This window comes from Salvelinus alpinus, chromosome 5 (genome assembly GCF_045679555.1).
Source record: "Salvelinus alpinus chromosome 5, SLU_Salpinus.1, whole genome shotgun sequence".
Lineage (NCBI taxonomy): Eukaryota > Metazoa > Chordata > Actinopteri > Salmoniformes > Salmonidae > Salvelinus > Salvelinus alpinus.
In genome coordinates, this window is record NC_092090.1 from 10,524,186 (window position 1) to 10,542,550 (window position 18,365).

The 18,365-nt window shown below is 48.5% G+C and overlaps 1 protein-coding gene across 2 annotated transcripts in view; it reads right to left on the bottom strand.

Annotated features, from left to right (window-relative positions):
• The window catches only part of LOC139575523 (multiple epidermal growth factor-like domains protein 11), a 324,245-nt gene that overhangs the window by 142,127 nt on the left and 163,753 nt on the right, over positions 1 to 18,365 (bottom strand). The gene's annotated exons all lie outside the window — the stretch shown is intronic.

Consider the following 18,365-nt stretch of genomic DNA (forward strand, 5'->3'; position numbering starts at 1 on the left):
CTGCATCTGTCCTCGTGCTCCGAGAACTTAGTGCTGCTTTTGATACCATCGATCACCACATTCTTTTGGAGAGATTGGAAACCAAAATTGGTCTACTCGGACAAGTTCTGTCCTGGTTTAGATCTTATCTGTCGGAAAGATATCAGTTTGTCTCTGTGAATGGTTTGTCCTCTGACAAATCAACTGTAAATTCCGGTGTTCCTCAAGGTTCCGTTTTAGGACCACTATTGTTTTCACTATATATTTTACCACTTGGGAATGTCATTCGAAAACATAATGTTAACTTTCACTGCTATGCGGATGACACACAGCTGTACATTTCAATGAAACATGGTGAAGCCCCAAAATTGCCCTCGCTGGAAGCCTGTGTTTCAGACATAAGGAAGTGGATGGCTGCAAACGTTCTACTTTTAAACTCGGACAAAACAGAGATGCTTGTTCTAGCTCCCAAGAAACAAAGAGATCTTCTGTTGAATCTGACAATTAATCTTGATGGTGGTACAGTCGTCTCAAATAAAACTGTGAAGGACCTCGGCGTTACTCTGGACCCTGATCCCTCTTTTAACGAACATATCAAGACTGTTTCAAGGACAGCTTTTTTCCATCTGCGTAACATTGCAAAGATCAGAAATGTTCTGTCCAAAATTGATGCAGAAAAATTAATCCATGCTTTTGTTACTTCTAGGTTAGACTACTGCAATGCTCTACTTTCCGGCTACCCGGATAAAGCACTAAATAAACTTCAGTTAGTGCTAAATACGGCTGCTAGAATCCTGACTAGAACCAAAAAATGGGATCATATTACTCCAGTGCTAGCCTCCCTACACTGGCTTCCTGTTTAGGTAAGGGCTGATTTCAAGGTTTTACTGCTAACCTACAAAGCATTACATGGGCTTGCTCCTACCTATCTTTCCGATTTGGTCCTGCCGTACATACCTACACGTACGCTACGGTCACAAGACGCAGGCCTCCTAATTGTCCCTAGAATTTCTAAGCAAACAGCTGGAGGCAGGGCTTTCTCCTATAGAGCTCCATTTTTATGGAATGGTCTGCCTACCCATGTGAGAGACGCAGACTCGGTCTCAACCTTTAAGTCTTTATTGAAGATTCATCTCTTCAGTAGGTCATATGATTGATTGTAGTCTGGCCCAGGAGTGTGAAGGTGAATGGAAAGGCACTGGAGCAACGAACCGCCCTTGCTGTCTCTGCCTAGCCGGTTCCACTCTCTCAACTGTGATTCTCTGCCTCTAACCCGATTACAGGGGCAGAGTCACTGGCTTCCTGGTGATCTTCAATGCCGTTCCTAGGAGGGCTGCGTCACTTGAGTGGGTTGAGTCACTGACGTGGTCTTCCTGTCTGGGTTGGCGCCCCCCCTTGGGTTGTGCCGTGGCGGAGATCTTTGTGGGCTATACTCGGCCTTGTCTCAGGATGGTAAGTTGGTGGCTTAAGATATCCCTCTAATGGTGTGGGGGCTGTGCTTTGGCAAAGTGGGTGGGGTTATATCCTGCCTGTTTGGCCCTGTCCGGGGGTATCATCGGATGGGGCCACAGTGTCTCCTGACACCTCCTGTCTCAGCCTCCAGTATTTATGCTGCAGTAGTTTATGTGTCGGGGGGCTAGGGTCAGTCTGTTATAGCTGGAGTAATTCTCCAGTGTCCTGTGTGAATTTAAGTATGCTCTCTCTAATTCTCTCTCTCTCTTTCTTTCTTTCTTTCTTTCTTTATCTCGGGGGCCTCAGGACTACCTGGCATGATGACTCTTTGCTGTCCCCAGTCCACCTGGCCGTGCTGCTGCTCCAGTTTCAACTGTTCTGCCTGCGGCTATGGAACCCTGACCTGTTCACCGGACGTGCTATCTGTCCCAGACCTGCTGTTTTCAACTCTCTAGAGACAACAGGAGCGGTAGAGATACTCTTAATGATCGGCTATGAAAAGCCAACTCACATTTACTCCTGAGGTGCTGACTTGCTGCACCCTCGACAACTACTGTGATTATTATTATTTGACCATGCTGGTCATTTATGAACATTTGAACATCATGGCCATGTTCTGTTATAATCTCCACCCGGCACAGCCAGAAGAGGACTGGCCACCCCTCATAGCCTGGTTCCTCTCTAGGTTTCTTCCTAGGTTCTGGCCTATCTAGGGAGTTTTTCCTAGCCACCGTGCTTCTACACCTGCATTGCTTGCTGTTTGGGGTTTTAGGCTGGGTTTCTGTACAGCACTTTGAGATATCAGCTGATGTAAGAACGGCTATATAAATAAATGTGATTTGAGAGGCAGTGGGGGAGACAAACAGAGTACAGATAGAGAGGAAAGGAGAGACTAGGATGGATGTGTGGTTCCTCATCAGAGAGACTAGGATGGATGTGTGGTTCCTCATCAGAGACTAGGATGGATGTGTGGTTCCTCATCAGAGAGACTAGGATGGATGTGTGGTTCCTCATCAGAGAGACTAGGATGGATGTGTGGTTCCTCATCAGAGAGACTAGGATGGATGTGTGGTTCCTCATCAGAGAGGATGGATGTGTGGTTCCTCATCAGAGAGACTAGGATGGATGTGTGGTTCCTCATCAGAGAGACTAGGATGGATGTGTGGTTCCTCATTAGAGAGACTAGGATGGATGTGTGGTTCCTCATCAGAGAGACTAGGATGGATGTGTGGTTCCTCATCAGAGAGACTAGGATGGATGTGTGGTTCCTCATCAGAGAGACTAGGATGGATGTGTGGTTCCTCATCAGAGAGACTAGGATGGATGTGTGGTTCCTCATCAGAGAGACTAGGATGGATGTGTGGTTCCTCATCAGAGAGACTAGGATGGATGTGTGGTTCCTCATCAGAGAGACTAGGATGGATGTGTGGTTCCTTATCAGAGAGACTAGGATAGATGTGTGATTCCTCATCAGAGAGGATGGATGTGTGGTTCCTCATCAGAGAGACTAGGATGGATGTGTGGTTCCTCATCAGAGAGACTAGGATGGATGTGTGGTTCCTCATTAGAGAGACTAGGATGGATGTGTGGTTCCTCATCAGAGAGACTAGGATGGATGTGTGGTTCCTCATCAGAGAGACTAGGATGGATGTGTGGTTCCTCATCAGAGAGACTAGGATGGATGTGTGGTTCCTCATCAGAGAGACTAGGATGGATGTGTGGTTCCTCATCAGAGAGACTAGGATGGATGTGTGGTTCCTCAACAGAGAGACTAGGATGGATGTGTGGTTCCACATCAGAGAGACTAGGATGGATGTGTGGTTCCTCAACAGAGAGACTAGGGTGGATGTGTGGTTCCTCATCAGAGAGACTAGGATGGATGTGTGGTTCCTCATCAGAGAGACTAGGATGGATGTGTGGTTCCTTATCAGTATACCAGTCCCCCCCCAGCTCAGTGAGGCCAGACACCAGCCCCCCAGCTCAGTGAGGCCAGACTCCAGCCCCCCAGCTCAGTGAGGCCAGACACCAGCCCACCCAGCTCAGTGAGACCAGACAACAGCCTCCCAGCTCAGTGAGGCCAGACACCAGCCCCCCCCCCCCCCCCAGCTCAGTGAGGCCAGACACCAGCCCCCCCCAGCTCAGTGAGGCCAGACACCAGCCCCCCCCCCAGCTCAGTGAGACCAGACACCAGTCCCCCCCCAGCTCAGTCAGGCCAGACACCAGCCCCCCCCATCTCAGTGAGGCCAGACACCAGCCCCCCCCCAGCTCAGTGAGGCCAGACACCAGCCCCCCCCCCAGCTCAGTGAGGCCAGACACCAGCCCACCCAGCTCAGTGAGACCAGACAACAGCCCCCCAGCTCAGTGAGGCCAGACAACAGCCCCCCCCCCCAGCTCAGTGAGGCCAGACACCACCCCCCCCCCAGCTCAGTGAGGCCAGACACCAGCCCCCCCAGCTCAGTGAGGCCAGACACCAGCCCCCCCCCCAGCTCAGTGAGACCAGACACCAGCCCCCCCAGCTTAGTGAGGCCAGACACCAGCCCCCGCAGCTCAGTGAGGCCAGACACCAGCCCCCCCAGCTCAGTGAGGCCAGACACCAGCCCCCCCAGCTCAGTGAGACCAGACACCAGCCCCCCTCAGCTCAGTGAGACTAGACACCAGCCCCCCCAGCTCAGTGAGGCCAGACACCAGCCCCCCCCAGCTTAGTGAGGCCAGACACCAGCCCATCTCCTGTTATTACAGTCATCACAGTCAAACAAACCAACGATAACAACACACCCAGGTCAAATACACAGGAGTTTTGTTTGCACACCGAATCAATCACAATCCATGAGGAATGACGAAGGAAGGGTGGAGGGAAGGGAAGGAAGGGTGGAGGGAGGGAAGGAAGGGTGGAGGGAAGGGAAGGAAGGGTGGAGGGAAGGGAAGGAAGGGTGGAGGGAGGGAAGGAAGGGTGGAGGGAGGGAAGGAAGGGTGGAGGGAAGGGAAGGAAGGGTGGAGGGAAGGGAAGGAAGGGTGGAGGGAAGGGAAGGAAGGGGGGAAGGAAGGGTGGAGGGAGGGAAGGAAGTGTGGAGGGAAGGGAAGGAAGGGTGGAGGGAAGGGAAGGAAGGGTGGAGGGAAGGGAAGGAAGGGTGGAGGGAAGGGAAGGAAGGGTGGAGGGAAGGGAAGGAAGGGTGGAGGGAGGGAAGGAAGGGTGGAGGGAAGGGAAGGAAGGGTGGAGGGAAGGGAAGGAAGGGTGGAGGGAAGGGAAGGGAAGGAAGGGTGGAGGGAAGGGAAGGGAAGGAAGGGTGGAGGGAGGGAGGGAAGGAAGTGTGGAGGGAAGGGAAGGAAGGGTGGAGGGAAGGGAAGGGAAGGAAGGGTGGAGGGAAGGGAAGGAAGGGTGGAGGGAAGGGAAGGAAGGAAGGGTGGAGGGAAGGGAAGGAAGGGTGGAGGGGAGGGAAGGAAGGGTGGAGGGAGGGAAGGAAGGGTGGAGGGAAGGGAAGGAAGGGTGGAGGGAAGGGAAGGAAGGGTGGAGGGAAGGGAAGGAAGGGTGGAGGGAAGGGAAGGAAGGGTGTAGGGAAGGGAAGGAAGGGTGGAGGGAGGGAAGGAAGGGTGGAGGGAAGGGAAGGAAGGGTGGAGGGAGGGAAGGAAGGGTGGAGGGAAGGGAAGGAAGGGTAGAGGGAGGGAAGGAAGGGTGGAGGGAAGGGAAGGAAGGGTGGAGGAAAGGGAAGGAAGGGTGGAGGGAAGGGAAGGAAGGGTGGAGGGAAGGGAAGGAAGGGTGGAGGGAAGGGAAGGAAGGGTGGAGGGAAGGAAGGGTGGAGGGAAGGGAAGGAAGGGTGGAGGGAGGGAAGGAAGGGTGGAGGGAAGGGAAGGAAGGGTGGAGGGAGGGAGGGAAGGGAAGGAAGGGTGGAGGGAGGGAGGGAAGGAAGGGTGGAGGGAAGGGAAGGAAGGGTGGAGGGAAGGGAAGGAAGGGTGGAGGGAAGGGAAGGAAGGGTGGAGGGAAGGGAAGGAAGGGTGGAGGGAAGGGAAGGAAGGGTGGAGGGAAGGAAGGGTGGAGGGAAGGGAAGGAAGGGTGGAGGGAAGGGTGGAGGGAAGGGAAGGCAAGGAAGGGTGGAGGGAAGGGAAGGAAGGGTGGAGGGAATGACGAAGGAAGGGTGGAGGGAAGGGAAGGAAGGGTGGAGGGAAGGGAAGGGAAGGAAGGGTGGAGGGAAGGGAAGGAAGGGTGGAGGGAAGGGAAGGGAAGGAAGGGTGGAGGGAAGGGAAGGAAGGGTGGAGGGAGGGAAGGAAGGGTGGAGGGAAGGGAAGGAAGGGTGGAGGGAGGGAAGGGTGGAGGGAAGGGAAGGAAGGGTGGAGGGAGGGAAGGAAGGGTGGAGGGAAGGGAAGGAAGGGTGGAGGGAAGGGAAGGAAGGGTGGAGGGAAGGGAAGGAAGGGTGGAGGGAAGGGAAGGAAGGGTGGAGGGGAAGGGAAGGAAGGGTGGAGGGAAGGGAAGGAAGGGTGGAGGGAAGGGAAGGAAGGGTGGAGGGAAGGGTGGAGGGAAGGGAAGGAAGGGTGGAGGGAAGGGTGGAGGGAAGGGAAGGGAAGGAAGGGTGGAGGGAAGGGAAGGAAGGGTGGAGGGAATGACGAAGGAAGGGTGGAGGGAAGGGAAGGAAGGGTGGAGGGAAGGGAAGGAAGGGTGGAGGGAAGGGAAGGAAGGGTGGAGGGAAGAGAAGGAAGGGTGGAGGGAAGGGAAGGAAGGGTGGAGGTAAGGGAAGGAAGGGTGGAGGGAGGGAGGGAAGGAAGGGTGGAGGGAAGGGAAGGAAGGGTGTAGGGAAGGGAAGGAAGGGTGGAGGGAAGGGAAGGAAGAGTGGAGGGAAGGGAAGGAAGGGTGGAGGGAAGGGAAGGAAGGGTGGAGGGAGGGAAGGAAGGGTGGAGGGAAGGGAAGGAAGGGTGGAGGGAAGGGAAGGAAGGGTGGAGGGAGGGAAGGAAGGGTGGAGGGAAGGGAAGGAAGGGTGGAGGGAAGGGAAGGAAGGGTGGAGGGAAGGGAAGGAAGGGTGGAGGGAGGGAAGGAAGGGTGGAGGGAAGGGAAAGAAGGGTGGAGGGAAGGGAAGGAAGGGTGGAGGGAGGGAAGGAAGGGTGGAGGGAAGGGAAGGAAGGGTGGAGGGAAGGGAAGGAAGGGTGGAGGGAAGGGAAGGAAGGGTGGAGGGAAGGGAAGGAAGGGTGGAGGGAAGGGTGGAAGAAAGGGAAGGGAAGGAAGGGTGGAGGGAAGGGAAGGAAGGGTGGAGGGAATGACGAAGGAAGGGTGGAGGGAAGGGAAGGAAGGGTGGAGGGAAGGGAAGGAAGGGTGGAGGTAAGGGAAGGAAGGGTGGAGGGAAGGGAAGGAAGGGTGGAGGGAAGGGAAGGAAGGGTGGAGGGAAGGGAAGGAAGGGTGGAGGGAAGGGAAGGAAGGGTGGAGGGAAGGAAGGGTGGAGGGAAGGGAAGGAAGGGTGGAGGTAAGGGAAGGAAGGGTGGAGGGAAGGGAAGGAAGGGTGGAGGGAAGGGAAGGAAGGGTGGAGGGAAGGGAAGGAAGGGTGGAGGGAAGGGAAGGAAGGGTGGAGGGAAGGGAAGGAAGTATTGAACCCTGCAGTCAACCAGTTTCTTATTCACCCAGAAAAAGGTGCTGTCTGGTTTGCTTAATATAAACACTTTGTAATGATTTATACATTCACTTTGGATACTTAAGTATATTTAAAACCAAAAACTTTTTAGACTTTTACTCAAGTAGTATTTTACCGGGTGACATCCACTTTTACTTGAGTATCTTTACTTCTATTCAAGTATGACGATTGGGTACTTTTCCCACCCCTGCTAGTAACATACTGTACTCTCTGAACAGCAACAGAGAGAGAAAACAGCAACTAAGTGAAGAGAACAGAGTGACACAATAAACACTGTTTCATATGTGAAGTTCAGCAGAACAGGGTCATGAACGGTGACTGACTCGACTCATACAGTTCTATTGAAATCCATATGGCATTACAACCAGGAACACAGACAACATGAGAACACAGTAATCACTCACCAGCAATGTGTGAGAGTTCCCCACCGAGAGGAAACACAACCAATCACAGCTAAGATCAACAAGGATCAACAAAGATCCTATAGCTAATCAGAAACCAGGCAACCCAGATAGGCATGCATGCATGCATGCACGCTCTCTCTCTCACACACACACACACACACACACACACACACACACACACACACACACACACACACACACACACACACACACACACACACACACACACACACACACACACACACACAGACACACCGCTGACAAATTACTTCCTCAGTACAGCACACACACACACACACACACACACACACACACAAACAAATGCACACACACGACACGCGACATAGTGGGCCTAATTCTCAGACATTGATTTCCTATTTTCAATTAATAATTGTAATTAGAAGGGGGCATATTTCAGGGCGGGCCTGAAGTGGGTCGATGGAGGGATGGAGGGACGGAGAGATGGGGTGAATGTTGAAGCTGTTAACCCTAACCCCTGATGGGTGACATAGTTTACTGCTCGTGGGTATTGTAGTGACAGTTTACTGTTAGGGTGTAGTAGGGATGGAAGGGGATGAATGGAGGTCTTGTTGTGACAGTTTACTGTTAGGGTGTAGTAGGGATGGAAGGGGATGAATGGAGGTCTTGTTGTGGAACTGTAGTTCAGGAGACCAACTGTCAAACTGAACTGACTAGCTGGGTTGCAGCACTGGCTGGCTGGCTGGCTGGCTGACTGACTGGCTGGCTGGCTGACTGGCTGACTAACTGACTAACTAACTAACTAAGTGGCTGACTGGCTGACTGTTGTCAGTCAGCCAGTCTGGCTGGCTGGCTGGCTGGGTGGGTGGCTGGCTGGCTGACTAACTGACTGACTGGCTGGCTGATTAATTGACTGGCTGGCTGGCTGAATTGCTGGCTAGTTGACTAACTGAATGACTGACTGACTGACTAAATGACTGACTGACTGACTGACTGACTGACTGACTAACTAACTAACTGGCTGGCTGACTGACTGACTAACTGACTGACTGGCTGACTAACTGACTGGCTGACTAACTGACTGGCTGGCTGACTAACTGACTGGCTGGCTGATTAACTGACTGGCTGGTTGATTAACTGAATGGCTTGCTGGCTGACTAACTGACTGGCTGACTAACTGACTGGCTGGCTGATTAACTGACTGGCTGGTTGATTAATTAACTGAATGGCTTGATGACTGATTAACTGAATGGCTGGCTGATTAACTGACAGGCTGGCTGAATTGCTGGCTAGTTCACTAACTGAGTGGCTGGCTGGCTGGCTGGCTGACTAACTGGTTGTCTGGCTGACTGATTAATTGACTGGCTGGCTGGCTGAATTGCTGGCTAGTTGACTAACTGAATGACTGACTGACTGACTAAATGACTGACTGACTGACTGACTGACTGACTAACTAACTAACTGGCTGGCTGACTGACTAACTGACTGACTGGCTGACTAACTGACTGGCTGACTAACTGACTGGCTGGCTGACTAACTGACTGGCTGGCTGATTAACTGACTGGCTGGTTGATTAACTGAATGGCTTGCTGGCTGACTAACTGACTGGCTGACTAACTGACTGGCTGGCTGATTAACTGACTGGCTGGTTGATTAATTAACTGAATGGCTTGATGACTGATTAACTGAATGGCTGGCTGATTAACTGACAGGATGGCTGAATTGCTGGCTAGTTCACTAACTGAGTGGCTGGCTGGCTGGCTGGCTGACTAACTGGTTGTCTGGCTGACTGACTAACTGACTAACTGACTGACTGACTAACTAACTGACTAACTGACTGGCTGACTAACTAACTAACTGACTGACTGGCTGACTGACTGACTAACTGACTGGCTGACTAACTAACTGACTGACTGGCTGACTGGCTGACTAACTGACTGGCTGACTAACTGACTGACTGGCTGACTGGCTGACTGACTGACTGGCTGACTGACTAACTGGCTGACTGACTGACTGGCTGACTAACTGGCTGACTGACTAATTGGCTGACTGACTAACTGACTGACTAACCGACTGACTAACTGACTGACTGACTGACTAACCGACTGACTAACTGACTAACCGACTGACTAGCCGACTGACTGACTGACTGACTGGCTGACTGACTGACTAGCCGACTGACTAGCCGACTGACTAACCGACTGACTGACTGACTGACTGACTAACTGACTGACTGGCTGACTGGCTGACTGACTAACTGTCTGACTGACTAACTGACTGGCTGACTGACTAACTAACTGGCTGACTGACTGGCTGACTAACTAACTGGCTGACTGACTAACCAACTGACTGACTGACTGGCTGGCTAACTGACTGGCTGACTAACTGACTGACTAACTAACTGGCTGACTGACTGGCTGACTAACTAACTGGCTGACTGACTAACCAACTGACTGACTGACTGGCTGGCTGACTGACTGGCTGACTAACTGACTGGCTGACTAACTGACTGGCTGACTAAATGACTGGCTGACTGACTGACTGGCTGACTAACTGTCTGGCTGACTGACTGGCTGACTGACTGGCTGACTAACTGACTGGCTGACTGACTGGCTGACTAACTGACTGGCTGACTAACTGGCTGACTAACTGACTGGCTGACTAAGTGACTAACTGACTGGCTGACTGACTAACTGACTGGCTGACTAACTGACTGGCTGACTAACTGACTGGCTGACTAACTGGCTGACTGACTAACTGACTGGCTGACTGGCCGACTGACTGACTGGCTGACTAACTGACTAACTGACTGACTGGCTGACTGACTGACTGGCTGGCTGGCTGACTGACTAGCTGACTAACTGGCTGGCTGACTAACTGACTAACTGACTGACTGGCTGACTGACTGGCTGACTGGCTGACTAACTGACTGACTGGCTGACTGACTGACTGGTTGACTGACTGACTGACTAACTGACTGACTGACTAACTGGCTGACTGACAAACTGACTGACTGACTAACTGACTAACTGACTGGCTGACTGACTGGCTGACTGACTAGCTGACTGACTGGCTGACTGACTGACTAACTAACTGGCTGACTGACTGGCTGACTAACTGACTGACTGGCTGACTGACTGGCTGACTGACTAACTGACTGGCTGACTAACTGACTGGCTGGCTGACTGGCTGACTAACTGGCTGACTGACTAGCTGACTGGCTGGCTGAATGGATTAATGAACTTAATGAACTGACTGTTCCTCCTTACAGACTGTTCTACTTTATTGACAGAAGCTCATACAGCGGGTCGGGTAGGTCCGTAACATTTATTTTAAGTTTGGTAGAGACTTCCTGCTAAAAAGTCAAATCTATGGAGTCAAGAGAGATACTGTCCCTATTCTAGTGGGCTTTGCTCAATTTGCTTATTTTAAGCTTGTTTTCTGAAGACTGAATCATTTCTGTCATTAGAGCTTCATAAACACCTTTGTTGTGGAACGACGCATGAGATTTGGCAACATCTCAACGTTAGCTCAGCTCTCAACCGCTCAGCCATTCCCCACCACTTTGAGCAGTACGTACGTGTGTGTGTGTGTGTGTGTGTGTGTGTGTGTGTGTGTGTGTGTGTGTGTGTGTGTGTGAGTGTGTATCTCAGCCATTCCCCACCACATTGAGCAGTAAGTGTTTGTGTGTGTGTGTGTGTGTGTGTGTGTGTGTGTGTGTGTGATACGTGAGTGTGTATCTCAGCCATTCCCCACCACTTTGAGCAGTAAGTGTTTGTGTGTGTGTGTGTGTGTGTGTGTGTGTGTGTGTGTGTGTGTGTGAGACTCTCAGGCGCTCCCCACCTCGTTGAGCAGAGCAGTATCACAGTACAGTAATTGTCTTTTAATGATCTCCTCTCATGTAAATGAGGGTATAAATCTTGGTAGGTGTTTATGATTCCTGACAGGTGGATGTCTTGGACTGTCCTCTCCTCCCACTATGCTAAACAGAGTTATAATATAACTAGAAACTACGGACTGTATGGAGAGACACTTATAGAAGCCTATAGGTCCATTTAATAACAATAATCATCATTATAATAATTATTAATAATGAATAATAAATAAGTATTATTATAAGAATAACAACAATTTTATAATGATATTATATTATACACTGAGTGTACAAAACATTAGCAACACCTTCCTAATATTGAGTTGCACCCCCTTTTTTTCCCTCAGAACAGCCTCAATTCATCGGGTCATGGACTCTACAAGGTGTTAAAGCGTTCCACAGGGATGATGACCCATGTTGACTCCAATGCTTCACACAGTTGTGTCAAGTTGGCTGGATGTCCATTGATTGGTGGACCATTCTTGATACACACGGGAAATTGTTCATCGTGAAAAACCCAGCAGCGTTGCAGCTCTTGACACAAACCGGTGCGCCTGGCACCTACTACCATACCCCGTTTAAAGGCACATGAATGTTTTGTCTTGCCCATTCACCCTCTGAATGGCACACAAACACAATCCATGTCTCAATTGCTTCACGGCTGAAACATCCTTCTTTAACCCGTCTCCTCCCCTTCATCTACACTGATTGAAGTGGATTTAAGTTGATTTAGGTGACATTAATAAGGGATCATAGCGTTCACCTGGATTCACCTGGTCAGTCTATGACGTGGAAGGTGTTCCTAATGTTTTGTCCACTCAGTGTATATTAGCACTACTGAGTGGACAGAGAGGATCCTTTAGAAGCCTCTCAGTCCGTTTGGTCAGGGGTCAGGGGTCACACTCTGGGTTATGTGAAGGGGCTGAGAACACATACAGATGTAGGATCTTAATTTGATCACTTATTTTGTTGATGAGAATATCAACCCCTTACAAAAATATCCATTGTTATTATTATGTCCTGTTGCCGCAGGCTTATTCTCCTGGCTCAAATGAAGATCCTACATCTGTAGAGAAGTCTGGTCCCTGTAACCAGAGGTTGCAGTATTGTAATAGTTCTCGGGTAGCGAGGATTCCTCCCCACAAGGTCACTGCAGAATAAAGGAATCCTCGGCACCCGAGAAAGATTATGATATGATATTATACTATTTTGTCCATTGTCATGGAAATGCATGTATTACAGTCCCACCTCGTGTCTGCCCTCCTCTCACCCCTCAGTCTCTTTATGACATCATCACCCCAAACGTCCACTCTGTCCCCTCCTCCCAACGAGCCCCTCAGAGAGAGGTCAAGAAACCCTGGAGTTATAATGACTCTGAATGAAGTCCCCGGAGAGCGAGGGGGATAGAGAGAGAGACGACTCCTAAGTGCAGACTTAAACAGGACAGATAGGGAGGGGAGTCTATATGAATTATTCCTGGAGATTGTTCAAAGTCACGGTGAAGTCAATGTTATTGGCCAGGCAGAGAGGAGAGGAATTCTTGTCCGTCTCTCTCCATCTGACAGGCAGTGAAAGACTATAAATAAGACACTTGGAAATTAATCAGTGCGAAGAGAAACAGATCGAGATGGAGAGAGAGCGGGGGAGGGATGGAGAGAGAGAAGGAGGGAAGGAGAGAGAGAAGGAGGGATAGAGAGAGAGCGGGGGAGGGATGGAGAGAGAGAAGGGGAGGGATGGAGAGAGAGAAGGAGGGATAGAGATGGAAGAAGGGAGGGGTGGAGGGAGAGAGTGAAAGACAAAGAGAGTTGTTTTAAAGTCTTAATGGGTTATTTGTCATGAAGCCTGGTTGTCATTAAGAGGGAAATAGGTAATCAGGAAGTTTCAAATGAGTTGAGGAGCACTTTCTCTCTCTACCTTCTCTCTCTCTCTCTTTCTCTCCCGCTCTCCCTTTCTCTCCCTATTGCTCTGATCAATTACTCTCTCTCTCTCTATATATATATCTCTATCTCTCTCACTCTCTCTCACATTCTCTCTCTCGCCACCTCAGACGGAAGGTATGATTGCATGTCTGGATAGACAGTGGAAGAGTTGGAGAGGAAAATGCTTACCCATAACTTCAGGAGATGTGGACACCATATTGATATGCTTATTCCCATCCAGTCAGTTGTATTAATGTGAATGGATATATTTAGAATGATTTATCCAATGTCTACAAACACTAACTAACGCCTAGAAACACTAACCAATGTCTAGAAACACTAACCAACGTCTACAAACACTAACCAACGTCTACAAACACTAGCCAATGTCTACAAACACTAACCAATGTCTACAAACACTAACCAATGTCTAGAAACACTAACCAAAGTCTACAAACACTAACCAACGCCTAGAAACACTAACCAATGTCTAGAAACATTAACCAATGTCTAGAAACACTAACCAACGTCTACAAACACTAACCAATGTCTACAAACACTAACCAATGTCTAGAAACATTAACCAATGTCTAGAAACACTAACCAACGTCTACAAACACTAACCAATGTCTACAAACACTAACCAACGTCTAGAAACACTAACCAATGTCTACAAACACTAACCAACGTCTAGAAACACTAACCAATGTCTAGAAACATTAACCAATGTCTACAAACACTAACCAATGTCTAGAAACACTAACCAACGTCTAGAAACACTAACAAACATCTAGAAACACTAACCAATGTCTAGAAACACTAACCAATGTCTAGAAACATTAACCAATGTCTAGAAACACTAACCAATGTCTAGAAACACTAACCAACGTCTACAAACACTAACCACCGTCTACAAACACTAACCACCGTCTACAAACACTAACCACCGTCTACAAACACTAACCAATGTCTACAAACACTAACCAATGTCTACAAACACTAACCAATGTCTAGAAACACTAACCAATGTCTACAAACACTAACCAATGTCTAGAAACACTAACCAATGTCTACAAACACTAACCAATGTCTACAAACACTAACCAATGTCTAGAAACACTAACCAATGTCTACAAACACTAACCAACGTCTACAAACACTAACCAACGTCTAGAAACACTAACCAATGTCTACAAACACTAACCAATGTCTAGAAACAATAACCAACGTCTAGAAACACTAACCAATGTCTAGAAACACTAACCAATGTCTAGAAAAACTAACCAACGTCTACAAACACTAACCAACGTCTACAAACACTAACCAATGTCTAGAAACACTAACCAATGTCTACAAACACTAACCAATGTCTACAAACACTAACCAATGTCTACAAACACTAACCAATGTCTAGAAACACTAACCAATGTCTACAAACACTAACCAATGTCTAGAAACACTAACCAACGTCTACAAACACTAACCAACGTCTAGAAACACTAACCAATGTCTAGAAACACTAACCAACGTCTAGAAACACTAACCAACGTCTAGAAACACTAACCAATGTCTAGAAACACTAAACAATGTCTAGAAACACTAACTAATGTCTACAAACACTAACCAACGTCTACAAACACTAACCAACGTCTAGAAACACTAACCAATGTCTAGAAACACTAACCAATGTCTAGAAAAACTAACCAATGTCTACAAACACTAACCAACGTCTACAAACACTAACCAATGTCTAGAAACACTAACCAATGTCTACAAACACTAATCAATGTCTACAAACACTAACCAATGTCTAGAAACACTAACCAATGTCTAGAAACACTAACCAATGTCTAGAAACACTAACCAATGTCTACAAACACTAACCAATGTCTACAAACACTAATCAATGTCTACAAACACTAACCAATGTCTAGAAACACTAACCAATGTCTAGAAACACTAACCAATGTCTAGAAACACTAACCAATGTCTACAAACACTAACCAATGTCTACAAACACTAACCAATGTCTAGAAACACTAACCAATGTCTACAAACACTAACCAACGTCTAGAAACACTAACCAATGTCTAGAAACACTAACCAACGTCTAGAAACACTAACCAACGTCTAGAAACACTAACCAATGTCTAGAAACACTAAACAATGTCTACAAACACTAACCAACGTCTACAAACACTAACCAACGTCTAGAAACACTAACCAATGTCTAGAAACACTAACCAATGTCTAGAAACACTAACCAACGTCTACAACCACTAACCAACGTCTAGAAACACTAATTGTAAGATGTCAGTTATATTAGTATGATGCTGACAGAAAGATGCTCAGTAGAAACTGAAGATGTTTTCAATCAGACTGAGATCAATATAGTTATTCTAATGAGCACCCTGTTGATCAGACTGAGATCAATATAGTTATTCTAATGAGCTACTCTAAACTCTGTCTCAACCCTTGTTTCATAGGGCTGATGATAGGACTATTCATCAAAGGTGATTCCAATTTCACACCGGAAACGCTCAGATACAGACTTTGATTGAATAGCACCCTGTTGATTAGAGTTGAACAGGACCCTGTTGATTAGGGTTGAACAGGACCCTGATGATTAGGGTTGAACAGGACCCTGTTGATTAGGGTTGAACAGCGCCCTGTTGATTAGGGTTGAACAGCACCCTGTTGATTAGGGTTGAACAGCACCCTGTTGATTAGGGTTGAACAGCACCCTGTTGATTAGGGTTGAACAGCACCCTGTTGATTAGGGTTGAACAGCACCCTGTTGATTAGGGTTGAACAGGACCCTGATGATTAGTGTTGAACAGCACCCTGTTGATTAGGGATGAACAGCACCCTGTTGATTAGGGTTGAACAGCACCCTGTTGATTAGGGTTGAACAGCACCCTGTTGGTTAGGGTTGAACAGCACCCTGTTGATTAGGGTTGAACAGGACCCTGTTGATTAGGGTTGAACAGCACCCTGTTGATTAGGGTTGAACAGCACCCTGTTGATTAGAGTTGAACAGCACCCTGTTGATTAGGGTTGAACAGCACCCTGTTGATTAGGGTTGAACAGGACCCTGTTGATTAGGGTTGAACAGCACCCTGTTGATTAGGGTTGAACAGCACCCTGTTGATTAGGGTTGAACAGCACCCTGTTGATTAGGGTTGAACAGCACCCTGTTGATTAGGGTTGAACAGCACCCTGTTGATTAGGGTTGACCAGGACCCTGTTGATTAGGGTTGAACAGGACCCTGTTGATTAGGGTTGAACAGCACCCTGTTGATTAGGGTTGAACAGCACCCTGTTGATTAGGGTTGAACAGCACCCTGTTGATTAGGGTTGAACAGCACCCTGTTGATTAGGGTTGAACAGCACCCTGTTGATTAGGGTTGAACAGCACCCTGTTGATTAGAGTTGAACAGCACCATGTTGATTAGGGTTGAACAGGACCCTGTTGATTAGGGTTGAACAGCACCCTGTTGATTAGGGTTGAACAGCACCCTGTTGATTAGGGTTGAACATCACCCTGTTGATTAGGATTGAACAGCACCCTGTTGATTAGGGTTGAACAGCACCCTGTTGATTAGGGTTGAACAGCATCCTGTTGATTAGGGTTGAACAGCACCCTGTTGATTAGGGTTGACCAGGACCCTGTTGATTAGGGTTGAACAGCACCCTGTTGATTAGGGTTGAACAGGACCCTGTTGATTAGGGTTGAACAGCACCCTGTTGATTAGAGATTAACAGCACCCTGTTGATTAGGGTTGAACAGCACCCTGTTGATTAGGGTTGAACAGCACCCTGTTGATTAGGGTTGAACAGCACCCTGTTGATTAGGGTTGAACAGCACCCTGTTGATTAGGGTTGAACAGCACCCTGTTGATTAGAGTTGAACAGCACCATGTTGATTAGGGTTGAACAGGACCCTGTTGATTAGAGTTGAACAGCACCCTGTTGATTAGGGTTGAACAGCACCCTGTTGATTAGGGATGAACAGCACCCTGTTGATTAGGGTTGAACAGCACCCTTTTGATTAGGGTTGAACAGCACCCTGTTGGTTAGGGTTGAACAGCACCCTGTTGATTAGGGTTGAACAGGACCCTGTTGATTAGGGTTGAACAGCACCCTGTTGATTAGGGTTGAACAGCACCCTGTTGATTAGGGTTGAACAGCACCCTGTTGATTAGGGTTGAACAGGACCCTGTTGATTAGGATTGAACAGCACCCTGTTGATTAGGGTTGAACAGCACCCTGTTGATTAGGGTTGAACAGCACCCTGTTGATTAGGGTTGACCAGGACCCTGTTGATTAGGGTTGAACAGGACCCTGTTGATTAGGGTTGAACATCACCCTGTTGATTAGGGTTGAACAGGACCCTGTTGATTAGAGTTGAACAGCACCCTGTTGATTAGGGTTGAACAGCACCCTGTTGATTAGGGTTGAACAGCACCCTGTTGATTAGGGTTGAACAGCACCCTGTTGATTAGGGTTGAACAGCACCCTGTTGATTAGGGTTGAACAGCACCCTGTTGATTAGGGATGAACAGCACCCTGTTGATTAGGGTTGAACAGCACCCTTTTGATTAGGGTTGAACAGCACCCTGTTGGTTAGGGTTGAACAGCACCCTGTTGATTAGGGTTGAACAGGACCCTGTTGATTAGGGTTGAACAGCACCCTGTTGATTAGGGTTGAACAGCACCCTGTTGATTAGGGTTGAACAGCACCCTGTTGATTAGGGTTGAACAGGACCCTGTTGATTAGGATTGAACAGCACCCTGTTGATTAGGGTTGAACAGCACCCTGTTGATTAGGGTTGAACAGCACCCTGTTGATTAGGGTTGAACAGGACCCTGTTGATTAGGATTGAACAGCACCCTGTTGATTAGGGTTGAACAGCACCCTGTTGATTAGGGTTGAACAGCACCCTGTTGATTAGGGTTGACCAGGACCCTGTTGATTAGGGTTGAACAGGACCCTGTTGATTAGGGTTGAACATCACCCTGTTGATTAGGGTTGAACAGGACCCTGTTGATTAGAGTTGAACAGCACCCTGTTGATTAGGGTTGAACAGCACCCTGTTGATTAGGGTTGAACAGCACCCTGTTGATTAGGGTTGAACAGCACCCTGTT